The sequence below is a fragment of the Canis lupus genome, chromosome 18 (assembly GCF_011100685.1).
Source record: "Canis lupus familiaris isolate Mischka breed German Shepherd chromosome 18, alternate assembly UU_Cfam_GSD_1.0, whole genome shotgun sequence".
NCBI classification, from domain to species: Eukaryota; Metazoa; Chordata; class Mammalia; order Carnivora; family Canidae; genus Canis; species Canis lupus.
The window spans coordinates 8,946,919-8,966,296 of NC_049239.1; the positions used below are offsets into that span (position 1 = coordinate 8,946,919).

Consider the following 19,378-nt stretch of genomic DNA (forward strand, 5'->3'; position numbering starts at 1 on the left):
AGGTGGAGAGTCATCCCCAAAGAGATGTGTCATTCTTGGAACAGAACATCCCTTAGTGAAGATTCACTGAGTAATCATTCAGCTAGAAGCATAAATCTACCCTGAGGGTCGGAAAAACCCATAGTGAAAGAGAATAATGGGCGAAGGGAATTGCATTCCAGGCTATTAAAATAGACACAGGCACTGAAGTGAATGTGCTGAGATGAAACAAAGGGAACTCTCCAAAATTCAAACATGGAACTCTGGGTGATAAACTCTTGCCCTGGTTTGTGATTAACTCTTCAGTCACTCAGGAAGAGATCATCCTTCCCTTTTTCTCAGGACAGTAGGATGGTTGATCCACACTGAGCCATTTCCTGTTGACTTCATGGGGCTGATAGGGAATACAAACTTTTTTTCCTTTTCCTCTTTCCTTTCTTCCCTGCTTCTTTTCCATTTCTGGCTCTCACGTTGACCCTGCAAAAGACATTAGACAAAGGATTAGTCAGAACTCAGGATTCTCCAGTGACTCAGAACAGCCTACCTGCAGCCAGACAGGCCTGGGGCAGGAGCAGAGTTGGCACCAGCCCTGCTCTGTAGGTTGGAACGGGAGCTGAGAGAGCTGTCCTTGCTGCAGAGGCTGGCGGGGAAGTTACTGCTGGGTGGGCTAGGCACAGGTCCAACAGGGATCAACATGTTCCCGTCACGATTCCGGCAGACGCCTGGCACCAGGGGGGATCCAAGCTGGAGCCGCCCAACAGGTGGGCAGAGAATTGCTCAGATATTCAGACTGGCCGGGGGCTTGATTATCAAAAGGGCAGGATGTGGAAGGAGTTAGAATAGAACATGGGCTCCTGGTCTCATTCCCTCCACGTGCAACTGTATGATCATAGAAAAGTTACTTAATATTTCTGAAACTCAGTTTTGGATAATGTTATCAAAGCTCTTTTTTAATGATGAACTGAAAAAATAATATCTAATATCTATTTGGCACTAACTATATGTTAGGTACTGTGCAAAGAGCCTGCTATGCATAATTATATTTAACTCTCAAGATAATTCTGTGGAATCACTGTCATTATTATCTCCCATTTTATATATGGGGAAACTAATACTCAGGTCACCAGCTTGGAAGTGACAAGTCCAGAACTGACTTCAAGGACCAAGATTTTAGCCAAATGTAAATTCCCTCTCAAAAGCCTAACTCTTCCCTGTTGATGATGTCACCTTTTCACCACTGCTGCCACTACTGAGGATGGAGATGATGTTCTAGGCCCAAGTTCCTAGTGCATAATTCCAATTGGTGGGACAGAAGAGAAAGCAAGATGATAGAAGGGTGTGGTCTTTTTAGTCCAAAGAGGGTGCTGCTCAGTTTGTTAGAAAGGTCACTAAAAACTAAGCTGAGCCATATAAACTCTAGCACAAAGAAGGTAGTTGAGCACTGGGAGCCATTTGTAAAACCTAGTCATTTAAAAAAATATTTTTGATTGAAGTATTGTCGACATACAATATTTTATTAGTTTCAGGTGTACAAGATAGTGATTCAGCAGTTACATGCATTACGAAATGTTCACCATGATAAGTGTAGTTACCATCTGACTATACAAAGTTATTACAATATTATTAACTATCTTCCCCTATGCTGCACTTTTTTATCCCCATTACCTACTTATTTTATAATTTACAGAACCTAGTCTTCAAACTGGGGCACTCAGGTAGGTAGATAACAAAAGAAGAGACCACAGATCAGCCATCGGACACTAACCCTGGATTATCATCCAACACAATCCAGGAAATGAGGAAAGAGTAGAGAAGTCTGCTACATAGCCCACTGCAAGAGTCATGGAAAATGTGGGACCAGGATAGAGTTAGTATTATCTCAAGAACTGGAGCCGGATGAAGCATGTAGGTTGGAGTTCTCAGGGGATTCTTGTGGATTAAATCTAAAAGATCAGAGGTTAAAATTCATTCAGGTGTTTGTTTATTTTTTTAAGATTTATTTATTTATTCATGAGAGACACAGAGAGAGAGAGAGGCAAAGACATAGGCAGAGGGAGAAACAGGCTCTACACAGGGAGCCTGATGCGGGACTCGATCGCAGATCCTGGGATCATGACCTTGGCCAAAGGCAGGTGCCCAACTGCTGAGACACCCAGGCGTCCCCATTCAGGTGTTTAAAATACTGTGTTGTGTAGTGTTCTGTACTGTGGAATATTATAGTGCAAAACAGGAAGTACACAGCAGCATAGTAGTATATGCAGTGTAGTGTAGTATATATAATACAGTGTAGTATTGTGTGGTGCGATTTGTTGTAGTGTGGTATATTGTAGTATATAATACAGTCATGTGATATAATGTAGGGTAGGCTAGGGTAGCACAGTGTATCATAAAGCAATATTTTGTTGTGTTGTGTGGTATAGTGTAGTTTGGTGTAGTGTAGTATACCTAGAAGTCAGGAAACCTGAGTTATCATCCTCTCTGTGACATTAATAGCTGTATGGCCTTGGATAAATCAACTTAGCTCTTTTTGGCTGTAGTTTACTGTAACATGTAAAATGAGGGGGTTGGAAAAGATGATCTTGAAGGTCAATCCTGAAACATCCCACAGCTTGGTTTTACTCTTGAGACCTCTAACAACTAATATTTTCTGCCAAGATTTAGAAGTTCCTTATACAGACTTTCCTCAAATTTAGAATGCCTGATAATGTTCCTGGAAGAAGGTAGAAAAAGGAAAAACCCATAAATAGATTTTAGTACCAATCTAACATTAGAAATTAAATGAAAGGTTAACTTATTGCAATATAATTCTGGTCATAATTCTTTGTTAAATGAAAGACATTCTTAGCCAAAATACTGGGAGGTCTGGGTAGCTGGAATCCAGCTCTAGAAAGTTTCCTTTGTTATATTCTTGGTATAGGCACAACTGTAGTACCTGGAGAGTAAGCAATCAGTTTAGTCAAAACTGCTGGACCAGATGACACTACCAGTCCAGACTGCCAGAATTACTGGTATCAGCGGTCAATTTTAAATGATTCTCCTGGAAGACATGTGAATTGGTACACTATTTTCAACAGAATTATTAACCAGTCTAATAATAAATGTACAAACTTTGAAGTTAAATCCTGAGAGGCCTGTTGAAATTCTTTTCCCTACTCCTTTTCACTTGCTCCAGTCCCTTTGCTCCAAAACAACCACTTTTGACTCTGTCACCTATTACTTCTGATATTTACACATTTGCAAATTTCTTAAATAATGTCATATGCTATTCTCTTTTGATTCATCAATTTTAGACATTATGCATTGACTTTCTGTATTGATAGATTAGTCTTTAACTCTCTAATAAGAACATTCGCTTTGTGTCTACTCTCTCATGCTTATAATTTAGTACTTTATTTTGTGGTTGAATCAAGATTTAGTGTTAGCACTCTAATGTCTATGAAAATACTGTTTACCCCTGAGCACTATGATATACTATGATTCTGTGTCCTTCCTTACTTTTGTTTTTCCTGGAGTTAATACATGCATTATTTTTTATTCACTTAGTTTTATTTGTAAGTATTGTTAATTGTTTAAACAATTTCCAAAAACCTGCTAGTTTTTCAACATAAATCACATCAGTAATCCTTCAATTCCTTCTTTCCATTTTGTTTTGTTTTGAGACATTGTTAGGCCTGTTTCATAACTGTCATCCTGGGATTTCCTTTTGTCCATCATTCTTAGAATTTCCTTTGTCTTCCTTCATATTTAGGTTCCCTATTCTGCCTTATGACTCCCTTTGTAATGACATACTTCTTTGTTTTGAAGGATCAATTCCTTTAGTCATTCTGTCAAATTAAAAATATAACGTTAGAGCCAAAGTCATGATGATAACAGCCCTTGACATTCTTGTCTTTTGAGTCACAATGTTCCGCTTTGGATGATTTCCCTCAACTCCATACTGTCATCCTGGAATTTCCCTTCTTCATTCTTGCTACTCTTCTGTGTTGACTCTTCTGTGTTCTGAAAACTAGGTCTTCCTCTTTCCAGATTACATCTACTATCAGCTTCCTGAAAAGGGGTACAGGGGAGGCAAAATGTTTGAGACCATACGTGTCTCACAGTTAATTTATAGTTTAGCTGGGTATTGAATCCTAGCAGGACATTTTTTTTGCCTTCGGAATTTTAAAGGAATTGTTCCATCACTTTCCTGCTCTCAATCTGACCTAACAAAAGTTGGATTCTATTTTGATTCTTGATCCTTTGTGTGTATGTTCTTTTTTCTCTTGGAGACTTGAGAAATTGCTTCTTTGCCTCTTAGCATTCTGAAATCTCACAATGATAATGCTTGGTTTTTTCATCTATTAGAAACACTGTAGGTTTTTCAGTCTGAAAATTCAATGTAATTCAATTTGAAAGAAAAAATTTAATTATTTTCTTCAATTCATTTTGTGGTTTGTTTCCTTCAGTAGAGGAAAATTATTCAGGTATTGGGCCTTCTGGGTTTTACCCTTTACTTTTGTAAACCTTCTTTTCTGGTTTCCATTTTTTTCTTTTTTGTTCTTCCTGGATGAGTTCCTTAACCTTATTTTCTAAGCCACTATTGAGTTTTCCATTTCTGCTATCCACAATGTTTTTAATTTTCAAGAGCTATCTTTTGTTCTGTGAATATATGCACACATACTCCTCATTCCCATATTCACAGATTTTGTAGTGGCACTTTCATAAGCATTCATAGATATGTAGAAATGTGAAAAATAGGAGTCAAATGATGCATATATTCCCAGCCAAGGTCATACAAGGTGATTCTCTGCCTTTTTTTTTCAGTTCTTATGCTATAAACAACTGTTCTTAATATATTTAATGCTACATTTTCCACATTTTTGTACTCTTGGTTATGTATTGAATAGCTGATGAAAATATTACCAGAAGCTCACAGGAACCTAACCTACTATTTTCTCCTAGAAGCAATGGTTTAGTATTCTATTATACAGTCTTATAGTGACTTTCTAAAATAGAACTACCATGAATAATGAGAATTGACAATATATGTGTGTATATATATATATGTTTGTGTGTGTGCATATATGTGTAAATATAAATTTAGTTTTCTTTTTTCTTCATAGTCTCTGTTTCTTCTAAGTTGCTTTTTCGTGCTTTCTTCAGTTGTTTGATAGTACATGGGATTTTTCTCATGATAAAGGTGAAAAACTAATATTCTGGTTATATTTTCAGAATGTGTGTAGGATTGTGTTGACTTTGAGCTCCACTTTGGTAGGAAAACCCAATGTGTCAATATTCCTACAGTTAATTTTTTGGTTGTCCAGATTACTCAGAGACTAGTTCTTTTAAAAAGAATAATTGTTAAGCTGTAAGCATAATTATAAGCCTTTTCATTTAATAATTTGTTTTGAAAATAAATCTTCAGAAAGAATAAAAAGAACACATAAAATTTAAGCAATGAAGATGTTCATTGCAATATAGTCATTTTGAAAAGCTGTTAATAGGTTATATTTTCAATGGTCAATAAGAGGAACATACCCCCAAAATTCCAGTGGAATTTCATGCAGTTATCCACTACTATGTTTACAAGAAAACGTTAACATCAAAAATAAATGCCTGCATTTTAATAAAAATAAAGAGAACAATATAAAATACAGTCAGAAAAGATACATATGGAAAAATCACTAATTAAGAAACTTATGTCTATATAGCAAGATTATACATGACTTTATGCTTTTTTGTGTATTTTGTCATTTATTTAGTAAGGTTCCTATGATTAACATGCTTTAAGAATAAGAAAAGTTTATATCTAGAAACAAAGTGCTAATAGTAGTCTGTTTCCCTTTGCTTCCAGGTTGCTTGTAGATACTATTAGTACCCAGAACTAAGGTTACCAGCCATTTTGGTTTGCCCAGAACTAAGGGATTTCTCAGAATGTGGGTATTTCATTGCTAAAAGTAGGACAATCCTAAGCACACTGATCATTAATAATCCTATAACAAGAACTTTTAATGAAAGAACATGGAAACATAAAATTGAGTGTGCAACTGAATTTATATCCTTACGTAGAGGGAAAGAATAAAAATCTGTTAATACCGTCTGCCCAGAAAACCAGCTTCTTTGATTTATACTTATAAACTCAGTCAAAACTGTCCAAAAGGTGGAGTGCCTAGGTGACACTCTTGATTAGGGCCAACTTTTGATTTCAGTTCAGGTCATGATCTCAGGGTTGTAAGATCAAGTCCTGTATCAGGTTCAGTACTGGGCATGGAGACTACTTAAGATTCTCTCTCTCCCTCTTCCTCTGCCTCATCCCACCTCCCACCTCTTTTTCCCTCTCTTAAACAAAAAACTCAAAAATTATGACATTATTTGGTTATGAAAAAGTTTAATTGTATTTTATGTTTGCTTTATATTTAATTGTATTCTATAGTTAATACAACACAGGGAAACTATATTGTATTTTGTCATGCTATAAAAAGTAAGGAGTTTGCCTCCCTCTTGGCCTCTTCTCAATTTCTTTCTCTTGCTTTGCTTCACCCACCCAATTCCAAGGTCCTTTCCTGTGGTCTCTTGTTTATACTCTATCAGTGACCCAAAGCAAAGGTTTCAGGTCTCACCTTTACACTGGGACTCTCAAATTTACCCTTTCTTCTGATTTCCAGGATTTAATTTCCATCTCTCTATTTCCTGTCATTTATCATATCCCAAACTACATTCCCCTTCCAAATAGCCAAGATCCTGTAGGTCCTCACTCAAATTAATCACTCTACCAACATTCCAGTTACCATCCATTTTCATTCATTCTGCCTCCCTCACCATTCCCAAAGCAGTCAGTTGCTAAGTCTTGCCAGTTTTAACTTCAAAATTTCTTTCTTCTTTGTCTCATAATTTTGATAATTCCTGATTCCATTGACTACTGAGTGGTATTTTTAATTTAGTCCCTAGCACTGCTAGGAAGTTAAGCATTTTGTCCTTTCAAGTGGTCAGATGCCAGTCAGTTACTGTTTTTTCAAATTCGGCAAGGTCTTCCTGTTCCTCTGACCTCTTACAGTTTCTGAATTTGACCTCTGTGCTGAATGTTAATTTTGATATCCACACCAGTCAGTGCTGGGCATATCACTGATCTTTACTTTGCCCTATAACTCTGCCAATGTTCTCTGTACCATATTACCAAACAAAGACAATGTAATGTAGTCCTGTAGACACAATCTATGCCTCTACTTGCCATCCTGATGCATGCCAGATCTTGTTTGCCTGAGTATATCTGAAGCTTGAAAGGGATACCAAAAGACTTCTAGCATTTCCCCATGCAATTTACCCATATATGAAAGTCAGGGAGATCCTTTTCTCATCTTTACACTGAATCCTAGAATAGGAGAAATATTGATGGCACAGAGTGTCTCTTGACTCTTCAAAAAGTTCCAGAGGTATTTGGAGACCTCTCTAAGTGGGAAACTTTCAACTGCATAAGCTCCATCAGGGTGTTCAAACCAAAAGGATTCCTAAACCAAAATCTCAAACCAAAAGGATACTATTATTTTTTGTTTCTTTTTCTAGTGCCTGAATCAGAAAAAGTCTTTTCAGTGGGTCCTATTGGAAGAGTCAGGTGGGTCACTCCCTCTAGTGAAATAACTTGACCCTTGAAACTCCAAAGCACATTAGGTTGGAAGGGAGTCACAGCACTTCATATGGTGTCTCATCTGTGAACTTGGTTCCCATGTTCAGCCCACATTGGTCTTTCCACTTGTAGACAGTGTATAAGACTTGTGTTGAGATTTCAGGATCAACTATGAGTTTGATTCCAAGCAGAGATATAGAAAATTTTGTATTCCTAGCACCTAGAGAAGTGATATTTGGTAGGGATTTTTTAAAGTCGTAGAATTCCTTTTTTTTTTAAGTGTTACTTGAAATCAGTAAGATTGGAATTTTTTTTGCTTAAAGCTGACTGGGGTTCTCCAGGTAGGTTCCCCTATAACCTTTAGAGAACTCTAGCATCCTGGGAAATTATCATTTGAAATAAGTCATTATAAAAATACTCTATGTCCACATTTGTATAGAGGAAATATTATATATGCAGTTCTTCCCAAAATTAACTTTGTCCCCTCTAAGTATCTTAAAAATTATTAAGATTTGTATTCACTGTGATTATTTGTATTTATGTATTTACTGTGCTTGAGCTGATTGGGTTTGTGCTTATGGTAATGTTCAAAGCCCCAAAGTCAAAGTTGGTGGGTCTTCATTAACCAAGGCATAGACATCTGAGCTCTGGGTCTGTGTGAGGAATAAGAATATTTCAAGTCTTTCACATTAGCCCCCTGTGCATACAACAATCAGACAGGTTTCTTTTTTCTCCTTGTTGTTACATTATTAGTATATTATTAGTAGAAATAGAGGTTGCTTTATCCCACATTAAAACACCTTGTTTTACCACAGAATACTTTTCACCAAAAAATGCCCCAACTCTCAATTCCTTAGAACTAAGCATGCAAAAGAAGCATAGTGCACTTATTGCCCAATTTTAGACTCTTAGAAATGCTCTTGCAATTCACTTTTTTTTTTTGCAATCTGCTTTTTAAGTAAGAAAGAGAATTCTGTACCTTCTTTTAGAATTTGTATTTCTTTCGTTCCTTCAAGCCTACCTTGCCATACCAAAATAAATGGCATGTATTTAGAAAACATGAAAGTTTAGAATTCTTCTCTGTAGCAGATTGTTATAACTTCCAAAAGCACAGTGGTATAGTTTTTCAGTTCAACTAAATCACTCATTTGCACAAATTCTGAACACGAGTCAGTGAGTTACTGTGTAGACTTGCATGAACAAATGAAATGCGAATTCAAAGTTCCTTTCAGATCAGTTGTCTGATTGATTTCTCCCTCAATTCTTAGAGCTAATGATCCCCCAAAATAATTAATAATTTCTTTTAAGTTAAATTCTACTTCAATGTCAACAGGTCAACAGCACTTTCTTATTAATGTAGTCCATTCCAGAATAAAATATAAACATCCTCTGCAGAACAGGAGGTTAAAACTAAAATTAGTACTGAGGTGTCAAAATGCAATTTTGAATCTCAAAATGAACAGCTGCACCAAACTGCAGAATTCACAAAGGAAGGGTGGAGAACCAACTCCACAAAACTTTCATCAAACTAAAGCCAGAAAAGTGTATCAGAGTGTGTAGAGGAGTTGTGAGGTGTTCTCTTTCAAGGGAATTGCTCTGTGTATGAGCCACTTCCAATCTTCAGAAGATTTTTTAGGAAGTAGATCTGAAGGTTAGTTTTTGCTACCAATCTGCCTCAGGCATAGAGCCACATGAAGAGTTTGAACTGTGTTTCTGGAATACAGGACTGCAGCCTTACTCATGCCTGGAAAGGTTTAAAGTGGTCTGTGGCAGGACAGAGAGAGAATAGAGGACTGAATTAGGGAAGTAATTAATCTCACATCCATGGCAGGGCAAAGGATATGTATTTTTCTCATGGACCACATAGAAAAGAGAAGTCAGGGAGCTATTTAAGTCTTACCTGAGAGCATACTTAGAAGGAATAAGATTGATCAGAGGAGAAATCGCATGGATAGGTCCAGCGTCTGCATGAGGAGGGGCCACCTTACTATAGTAGCAGTCGCTTGCCCAGTAAAAATTCGGGGAGAATGAGAGAAAAATCTAAACGTGGTGGCTGTCTAATATAGGCTTAACAAGAGAAAGGAATGGAGGACTCTAGTCTGAAATGAAAATTGAAATGATAATTGTCATATTAACCTTAACACGCTAATTTCTCAAATGACTGCTTTGTAATTTAAAGTGATTTTAGGTCTGTGACCTAAGGTTGACTGGAATGTCTTGGCGGTGGCAAAAACAACCCTTGCCCCTATATACACTTTAAAGAACAAAGTAGGGAGACAAAACAAATTTGTATTTGGTTACATTTGGGGTTGCATTTTAGTCATAATTTTTCACATATTGTTTTATATTTGGATTGTTGACTTCAATTCATTGAGTATTTATTAAATCCTTAATAGAAGAAGAATTGGCATTACTTAGTAAAAAGATGTAGTTTGGAATTAAAAAATCTGCCTTTTTTTTTTGAGTGCCAGATCTTCACCTAACTCATAGTATTATTCTAAAGAATTTGACATCTTTGAGCCTATTTCATCTGTTGACTGAGAAAATAAATTGAGATTATTTTGAGGATTGAATGGGACAGTGGAAAGACCCACAAAGACCACTTGGAAATAGTGTAATAAACAGTCACTCTCTAGCACATATACACTCTGTAGGTGAGCTTCAGTAAGGAATGCTGGTATTCAAATTAGATTATTTCTTTGTAGGGGCCTCTGGGGGGCTTAGTCAGTTAAGCATCTGCGTTTGGCTCAGGTCACAATCCCAGGGTCCTAGGATGAGCCACAAGCTGGGTTCCTGGCTCAGCGGGGAGCCTGCTTCTCCCTCTCCTCCCTTCTCATGCTCTCTCTCTCTTTCAAATAAATAAGTAAAAAATTTTTAAAAATCTTTAAAAAAAGATTATTTCTTTGTAATTTTGAACAAGTTCTTTCTTGTCTTTGGAGAAATGACTCTTCAAATGCATTAATTAGGTAGTCTGCGGACTCCTCTCCACAGTCATATAAGGACACAACATACACAAAATAACAGTAATAGTCAGTCATACTAATACTGGTTAGCCACAATGACACACACCTCTGAAATAGATATTCAAAAAGAAATGTTAGAAAATATCTTTTTAAACACATGTCTCATAATAATGACTACATCTTGAGTAGTGCCTAAAATAGACTGACCTTGTACTTTTTTAGTGTCTAAAAAATGTAGATTCAGCACATCCAAAACCTCAAATGACTTCTTCCAGGCTGTTGAAACCCTCGTCAGTGAAAAACCACTCATATTTTGGTGAAGGATGAGCCTACAAATTTTGCTGATTTTCTTGTACATTTAAGATCCTGAGCTTTAACTGTGTGGACATTCAGATGACTCATACAAACTCTGATCCTCAAGGAACTTAACAATAGTGTTGGGTAAACACAGCCTGGGTGCACACAGTAACAAAGAAAGATATCCTATGGTAAACTCCTGGGTGGGGCAGGGTGACAAGGAGACAGGAAAGAAAGTACCACAAAAGTTTTAAAAGGTTCAGGCAACTATTATCCAAACTGACCACCTCTGCTGCCCACCTCAGGCTTTGTAATTATATGGTCCTCTGCTCCCCTACCCTGCCAGAAATTTCCAAAAGACCAGGGAAATGCTCCACAATGGACGATGTCATCATTCAGTATTACTATAGCATTTACAGGCTACCCTGGACAAGAAACTCAGAGGCTGGAATGTGATCCAGCCCCTTCAGGAGGATGCTGTACTTTCTCTGACCTAACTGAATACTTCACAGTCCTCAGGCCCCCTTTTCATCCCTCACCATCTCCACACACTGTTAATCATAAAATGACAAGAAACGCCAACCATAATTTATATGTAGCCTCATTAATCCATTATAGGGGCCTGAAGCAATTTCCTTCCATTTACACTCATTCAGAGGCCCTCCTTCTGGTGTTCAGTATTCTCTTTATACTGTTTATTCTCAATCTGTGCTGGCGACTTGGGAATTTATTTTTCCAATCCCTCAGAACTCTCTCCCTCCTAATGCTGGTAGACTTTATATAGTTCCTATTCAGGAACTTTGACCCTGTCTTCATTATTTGACATTTCTTCACATGGAATTTCATCAGCCAGTTACGAGAGTCTGTTTCCATTAGTCTTTTCACATCTTCCTGAATTTTATCAGTGGTCTTCTCCTCTGTAGGGACCTAATTCTTTAATTTCATCACCTTATTACAAATAACTTTTGTCGGGCAAAAGTATTCTGAGAGAACACATTGAAATATGTCCTTATTCCTCCAAGAAAGTGCCTTCCATTTCTCTCTCCATCTCTTTCTTACTTAGAAAATTATGCTTCTCCAAAGGCAACAGTATGCCCTAGATATTCATTTGCAAATGTAAAGATCTCTCCTGAAATGTACCCACTATCCCAGGCATCATTCTTCCAGAGGGCAAAATTTAAAGTAATGTCTATGTAGGATACCATTCTTATAAGGTTCATCAAAATCCATATGTCTCCTTTCTTGAATATTTTTATTATGAGCATTTTTCAGTAATTTGCTCATGCTTCACAGGTAGCCCTAATTAGCATCCATTTGATCTCTTTTTGATTCAGTAAAGTTCTGATACTTTCTGTCCTCTTCTGATTTAGTAAAGCTTTGATCTCTTCTCTAACCTCTTAGCATCATTCAACACAGCTGAACACTTGCCTTAGCTTCTTTCACAGCACACTCCTCTATTTGTCCTCCTACCTCCCAACCATTCTTTCTTAATCTCTTGCTGGTTCCTTCTTTTCTACTTGATTTTAATAGTGGAGTCTTTAGGGCTTAGGGGTCTGGACCCTATTTTCTAATTCTCATTTTCTCCTTTTCTGCTTTCATCTTAAGTTATAACTTAAATACCATCTGTCTGCTGATGTCTGTCAAATTAGTGTCTGAATTTCTCCCATGAGCTTTAGACTTATACAGGTCTTTTTTTTTTTTTTTTTTTTTTTTACTTCTTAGCTTATACATCTAAGAAGCATTTCAAACTTAGTATATGTAAAATGGGCCTTTTTGTTTCTCCTATGTCTCCTGCCCATTTTGCTCCCTTCTGTCTTTTCCACCTTTCAATAAATGTACTATGAAATGCCCAGTTGGTCTAGCTAACATTTGAAGAGTTTTATATGATTCTTCTATACATCAGAACATCTCATAAATTCTACCTTTAAAATCTATCTCTTTCTTTTCTATTTTTAATATTTATTTATTTGGGGTGTGCAGACAGAGAGAGAGGAAGAGAGAAACTCAAGCAAACTCATTGCTGAGTGTGGAACCCAATATGGGGCTCAATCTCACAACCCTGAGATCATAACCTGAGCCGAAACCAAGTATCAGATGCTTAACCAACTTTGTGACCCAGGTGCCCTCATAGCTTCTTACTGTGCTCAGAATAAATCCAAATTCTGTATCATGGCCCATAAGGCCAACCTAGATTTTCTACCACTACCCAGCACATTCATTTCAACCTGTTGGTTTTCTTCCCATTCCTAAAGCAGAACAAACTTATTATACCTCACGGCCTTTAGACCTGTAATTCCCCCTGCCTAGAATATTTCCCCATAGCTCTTCCTATGAATGGGTTATTTTTATATGTTGTGTCTTAACTCATTATCTCCTCAGAGAATGTTCAGTGATTGTTCTCTTCTTCCTCTTGCACTTATTATTATCTCAAATTTTTATATTTATTTATTTTCTGCCTCATCAACTAGGATCTAAACACTCTATCCAATTAGTTTTTCCCTATGTCCCCAGGGCCTGGAACTCAATAAATATTTATTGGAAGAATAAATGAGAAGATGAATCAATCAATCAATTAATCAGTGAGTATATCTCTGTTTCACTTCTTAATTCTGAAATATATTAGATACCATGATCTTTCTTATTTTTAGGAGAACTAAATATTCGTTTTGCAAATTTTTACACATTTTTAGTAACTATGAAATAATTTTTTCTTACATAATCATAAGCTATTATTTGAGGTCATAAGTTTCTTTAAAAAGTAAAGCAATTCTACTCCTGTCCCAGATAGAGTAACAGTTATATGCCATCTGAAACAGCTAGAAAACCCAGAGAACTATAAATAGTGTTTTTCATATATTAGATATATGGAATCAAAGGGCAATGGGTCCTGAGAGAGGGTATACACACAAGATTGGATATTACCAAAGCTTATTAGCTGTAGAGAATTTTAGGCAACAGCTCAGGAAAAGAACACCCAGAAAAAGCCATGCATCTCAGAACTTGGAGTCAGAAGAAGCCAAGGCAGCTAGAGTTTATAGAACACCATACCAGGGGCACCTGGGTGGCTCAGTAAGTTAGGCATCTGCCTTCAGCTCAGGTCATGATCTCAGGGTCCTGGGAATAAGCCCCATATCTGGCCCCCTGCTCAGCATGGAGTCTACTTCTTTCGTCCTCTGCCCCTACTCCTGCTCTCTCTCCCTTTCAAAATAAATAAATAAAATATTAAAAAAAAAAAGAACACCATACCAAAGAAGACAGAGCTGCATCGAGAGAAAGCTCCAGAGATCTGTTAAGTTGCCCTCTCAACTTTTTAGTTGAGTACTGCTTAGAACATGCATTTGAAAAAAAAATTCTCAAAGGCAAGGGAAGAAGGAGATAAAAGAAGCAGGGAGAATTATCCATAGAAATCATATATGCAGAGTAGAAAACTCTTATGGAACTATCTATGTGACATTAGATAAGTAGAATGTTCTACCGTAGCCCCAGGTAAAAGAATAGCACTAAACCAAAGGCTGCACTAGTCCCACTTCTAAATCTTAAAAACTAGTCTTAAAATGATCAAATTGGTTTTGATTTCTATTCCCTAGTGATTGGTGATGTTGAGCACCTTTTTATGAACCTGTTGGCCATTTGTATGTCTTCTTTGGAAAAAATGTCTATTCAGTTCCTCTGCCCATTTTTAAGTCAGATTGTTAGTTTTGCTTGTTTGCTTGGTTTTTGTTTCTTTTTGGCACTCAGTTGTATGAATTCCTTGTATATTTTGGATAGCAATCCCTTATTAGATAATATGACTTATAAATATTTTTTCACATTCCATAGATTGCTTTTCATGTTGTTGATAGTTACTTTGCTGTGCAGCAGCTTTGTGTTTGACGTTGTCCCACTTGTTTATTTTTGCTTTTGTTGCCTTTACTTTTGGTTTCAAAACAAAACAAAAAAATCTTTGGTAAGACCAATGTCAAAGAGCTCACTCCCCATGTTTTCTTCTAGGAATTCTATGGTTTCAGGTTTCATTTGAGTACTTGTGTTGAGTTAGTTTTTATGTATGCTGTAAGATAGTGGTCTAGTTTCATTCTTTTTTGCATGTGGCTGTTTAGGTTTCCCAGCACCATTTATTGAAGAGACTTTCCTTTCCTTACTTATATTCTTGGAGCCTTTGTCATAAGTTAGTTCGCCATATATGCATGGGTTTGTTTCTAAGCTCTCTATTTTGTTCCATTGATCTGTGTGTCTGTCAATAACATGCTGTTTTAATCATTAATAGCTTTGTAACATAGTTTGAAATCAGGAATTGTGATGCCTCTAGCTTTGTTATTCTTTCTCAAGATTGCTTTGGTTATTTGAGGTCTTTTATGGTTCCATACAAATTGTAGGATTGTTTTTTGTTTCTTGTGTGTGTGTGTATGTGTGAAAAATGCCATTATAAGGATCATATAGAATATATAGATTGCTTTGGGTAGTATGAACATTTTAACAGTTTTAGTTCTTCCAATTCATGAGCATGGGGTATCTTTCAGTTTACTTGTGTCTTCTATTTCATCAACGTCTTATAGTTTTGAGTACATATTTTTTACTTTTTTGATTAAATTTATTCCTAGGTAATTTCTTTTCAATGTGATATAAAAACTTTTTCTTATAAAAAACTAAAGTAATAACCATTATGATGTTTATAACACATACAGAAATAAAACATAACAACAATAGCACAAAGTCCAGGAGTTAAGAAGTAGAAGTATATTGTTAAGTTTCTTATATTATTCTTAAAGTTCCATAATATTACTTGTATATTGTGCTAAGGTAAAGATACATATTATAACCCCTACAGCAACCAATAATAGTGAATTAATAATTAATAAGCTAACAGGGAGGATAAAATAGAATCAGAAAATTTCTCAATGAACACAAGAGAAAGCACATAAAAAGGAAATAGAACAAATACAAAAAGAGCAATTACAAGATTGTCTATTTAAACCAAACCACCTCGTTTATCCCTTATATGTAATCAGCCTACACATTCTACTAAAAAAGATGATCAGATTGGACCAATAAAAAGCAAAGCCCAACTATCTTCTGCCTAAAAAACAATATACACTAATCACAATGACTAGAATGGATAAAATTAAAAAAAACAAAACAAAACAAAAAAACCTGATCTTACCAAGTTCTTTTGGGGATGTGGAGCAATTAGAACAACAATGCACAGCTGGTGAGAGTATAAAATGGTACAAACACTAATCAACTTCCTAGTGTTAGCCTAATCCTCCCATGCTCATTATCACCAATAGGTAGGTATAGGTTTAATGTTTTAAGAAACTGCCAAACTTTCTAATTTAGAAAACAAGGTAGTAAAACTAATTAAACAAAGAGAACACATGAGAGGAAGTTTTGGAGAGGCAAGAGTGATATTGCTTATTATATAGCTTATGATATTGTGGTATGAGATACTTAGGTAAACCAAAGCAGAGCTATTACAAGTTAAAGCTCTAGAGAGCAGGCATACTACAGATAACAGATTATTGATTTGACTTAGGAGGAATTAGTTATATTCTTAAATCTATACATGGTGTATAAATATACATATATTGTTAAGTCACTAAATTAGTACATTAAGGTAAATAAGTACACTAAATAAGTAAGTACAATAAATAAATAAGTACACTAAATTAGTACACTTGAAATTAATATAACACTATTTAACTTACTGGAAATTAAAAACTTACGAAAGTAAATAAAATGCTTAATTAAAACAACAAAAGGCAGAAAAAAGACAAAATTAGGAAAAAAGATCAAGAGCAACAAACAGAAAAATGTAGCAAATATGGTAGATATTAATCTAACTATATCAATCTTCACTTTAAATTTCATTGGTATAAACATACTAATTAAAAGATAGAGATTGTCAGACTGTGTAGATCAAGAAACAAGACCCAACTCCATGTTGTCTATAAGAAAGCCACTTTAAATATAAAGATACATATAGATGAAAAGTAAATAAAGATATATCATGGTAAATTAATCAAAAGAAAAGAAACCTGGAGTAGTTATATTAATTTAAGACAGAGCAGACTTCAGAGAAAGGAAAGTTATCAAGGATAAACATTGGTTTCATATAATGATAAATGGTTTAATTTCTCCAAGAAGATACATTGGTCTTTCATGTAAATGCACCTAGCAACAGAAGATCAAAATACATTTGGCATAAAATGATAGAACTTCAAGGAACAGTAGATCAATCCACTGTAATAATTGGAGGCCTCAACACCTCTCTACTATAGACAGATAAAGGAGACAGAAAACAGTAAGGGCATAGTTTAAGTCAACAGCAAAATCAACCAAATGAGTGTAATTGACATCTGTCAAACTACTTCACTTAACAACAGCAGGATACTTATTCTTTTCATGCTCACATGGAACATTCACTAAGATAGACAGCATTCTGGCCATAAAATGCACTTTAATAAATTTAAAAGAATAGAAATTGTGTAATGTCTACTTTCATACCATATGGAATTGAACCAGAAATAAGTAACAGAAAAATAGCTGGAAAACCCCCAAATACTTAGAGATTAACCAATGCACTTCTAAATAACAAATGGGCCAAAGAAAAAAAATCTCAAGAGAAATTTTAAAATATTTTAAAATAAATGAAAATACAATCTACCAAATAATATTGGATGCAACAAAAGTAGTGTTTAGGGAGAAATTTGAAAAGCTAAATACATATATTAGAAAAGAAGAAAAACCCAAAATTAATAATCTAAGCTTCTACCTAAGGGAAATAGAAAAAGAGGAGTAAATAAATCCAAAGTAGACAGAAGAAAAGAAATAAAAACATAACATAAATCAATGAAATTGGAAATAGGAAGTCAATAGAGAAAATTTAAAAAGCCAAAATCTGATTTTTTGAAAAGATCGATATAATTGATAAGCATCTAGCCAGACTAAGAAAAAAAAAGAGAGGGAAGACTCAAATGACTAATATCAGAAGTAAAAGAGGAGACATCACTATAGATCCCTTAGACACTGAAATGACAATAAAAAAATACAGTGAGCAACTCAATGCCCACAAATATAATAATCTAGACAAAATAGGCAAAGTCCTTGAAAGATACAAACTGCCAAAATTCACACAAGAAGAAAGAGAAAATTTATATAGGACTGTATCTATTAAATAAATTGAAATAATAATTTAATTTAATTACCTTTGCAGAAAGTACCGGTTCCAGATAGGTTTGCTAGTGAATTCTACCAAATATTTAAGGAAGAAATTATACCAATTCTCCACAAACTCTTCCAGAAGATAGAATACCAATTCTCCACAAACTCTTCCAGAAGATAGAAGTAGAAGGAATGATTCCTAACTCATACAATGAGGACAGCATTACCCTAATAGCGAAATCAGACAAAGACATTACCAGAAAAGAAACCTACAGAACAATCTCTCATGAACATAGATGCAAAAATCCTTAAAAGAATATTAGCAAATTAAAACCAGCAAAGTATAAAAATAATTACACAACACAACCAAGTGATTCTTATCCCAGGTATGCAAGCCAGCTCAACATTCAAAAATCAGTTAATATAACCCATCATATCAAAACAGGTTAAATAAGAAAAACCACACAATAATGTTAATAGATGGAAAAAAAAAAAAAAACATTTGACAAAACCCAACACCCATTCCTAGTAAAAACTCTCAGCAAACTAGGAAGGGAACTTACTCAGTTTGATAAAATAAATAAAATAAAATCTACATAAAAAAGTATGACTCAGCCATCAAAAAGAATGAAATCTTGCCAGGGCAATGATGTGTATGGAACTAGAGGGTATTACGCAAAGTGAAATAAGTCAGTCAGAGAAAGACAAATACCATATGATTTCACTCATATGTGGAATTTAAGAAACAAAGCTGATGAACATAGGGGAAGGGAAGGGAAAATTAAATAAAATAAGAACAGAGAGGGAGATAAACCATTAGAGACTATAGGAAACAAACTGAGAGGTGCTAGAAGGCACGGAGGTGGATGGGACAAGGTAATTGGGCAATGGGCATTAAGGAGAGCACTTGATGTAATGAGCACTCGGTGTTGTATACAACTGATGAATCACTAAATTCTACCCCTGAAACTAATAATACACTATATGTTAAATAGCTTGATTTAAATTAAAAAATTTTAAAAACTTTATGACTAATATCATACTTTGGTGAGAAACTAGAAACTCATTAAGTTAAGAACAAAGCAAGTATTTCTTCTATCATGCTCCTTTTCAACATTGTGCTGGAAGTCCTACCTAATGCATTAAGAAAAGGAAATAAAAGATACAGAAATTGGGAAAGAAGAAATAAAGCTCTTCATAGATAATATGGCCATCTATGTAGAATATCTGAAAGAACTGAAGAAAACTTCTGGAACTAGCAAGACATTATAACAAGGTTGTAGGATGCAAGGTTGGTATATAAAGTCAGTTGCTTTCCAGTATATCAGTAATGAACAAGTGGAATTTGGAATTAAAACACAATGCCATTTATGTTAATATC

General features: G+C 35.3%; 1 long non-coding RNA gene across 1 annotated transcript in view; it reads left to right on the forward strand.

The window, feature by feature from the left end:
- The window catches only part of LOC111090870, a 111,685-nt gene that overhangs the window by 35,569 nt on the left and 56,738 nt on the right, over positions 1–19,378 (forward strand). The gene's annotated exons all lie outside the window — the stretch shown is intronic.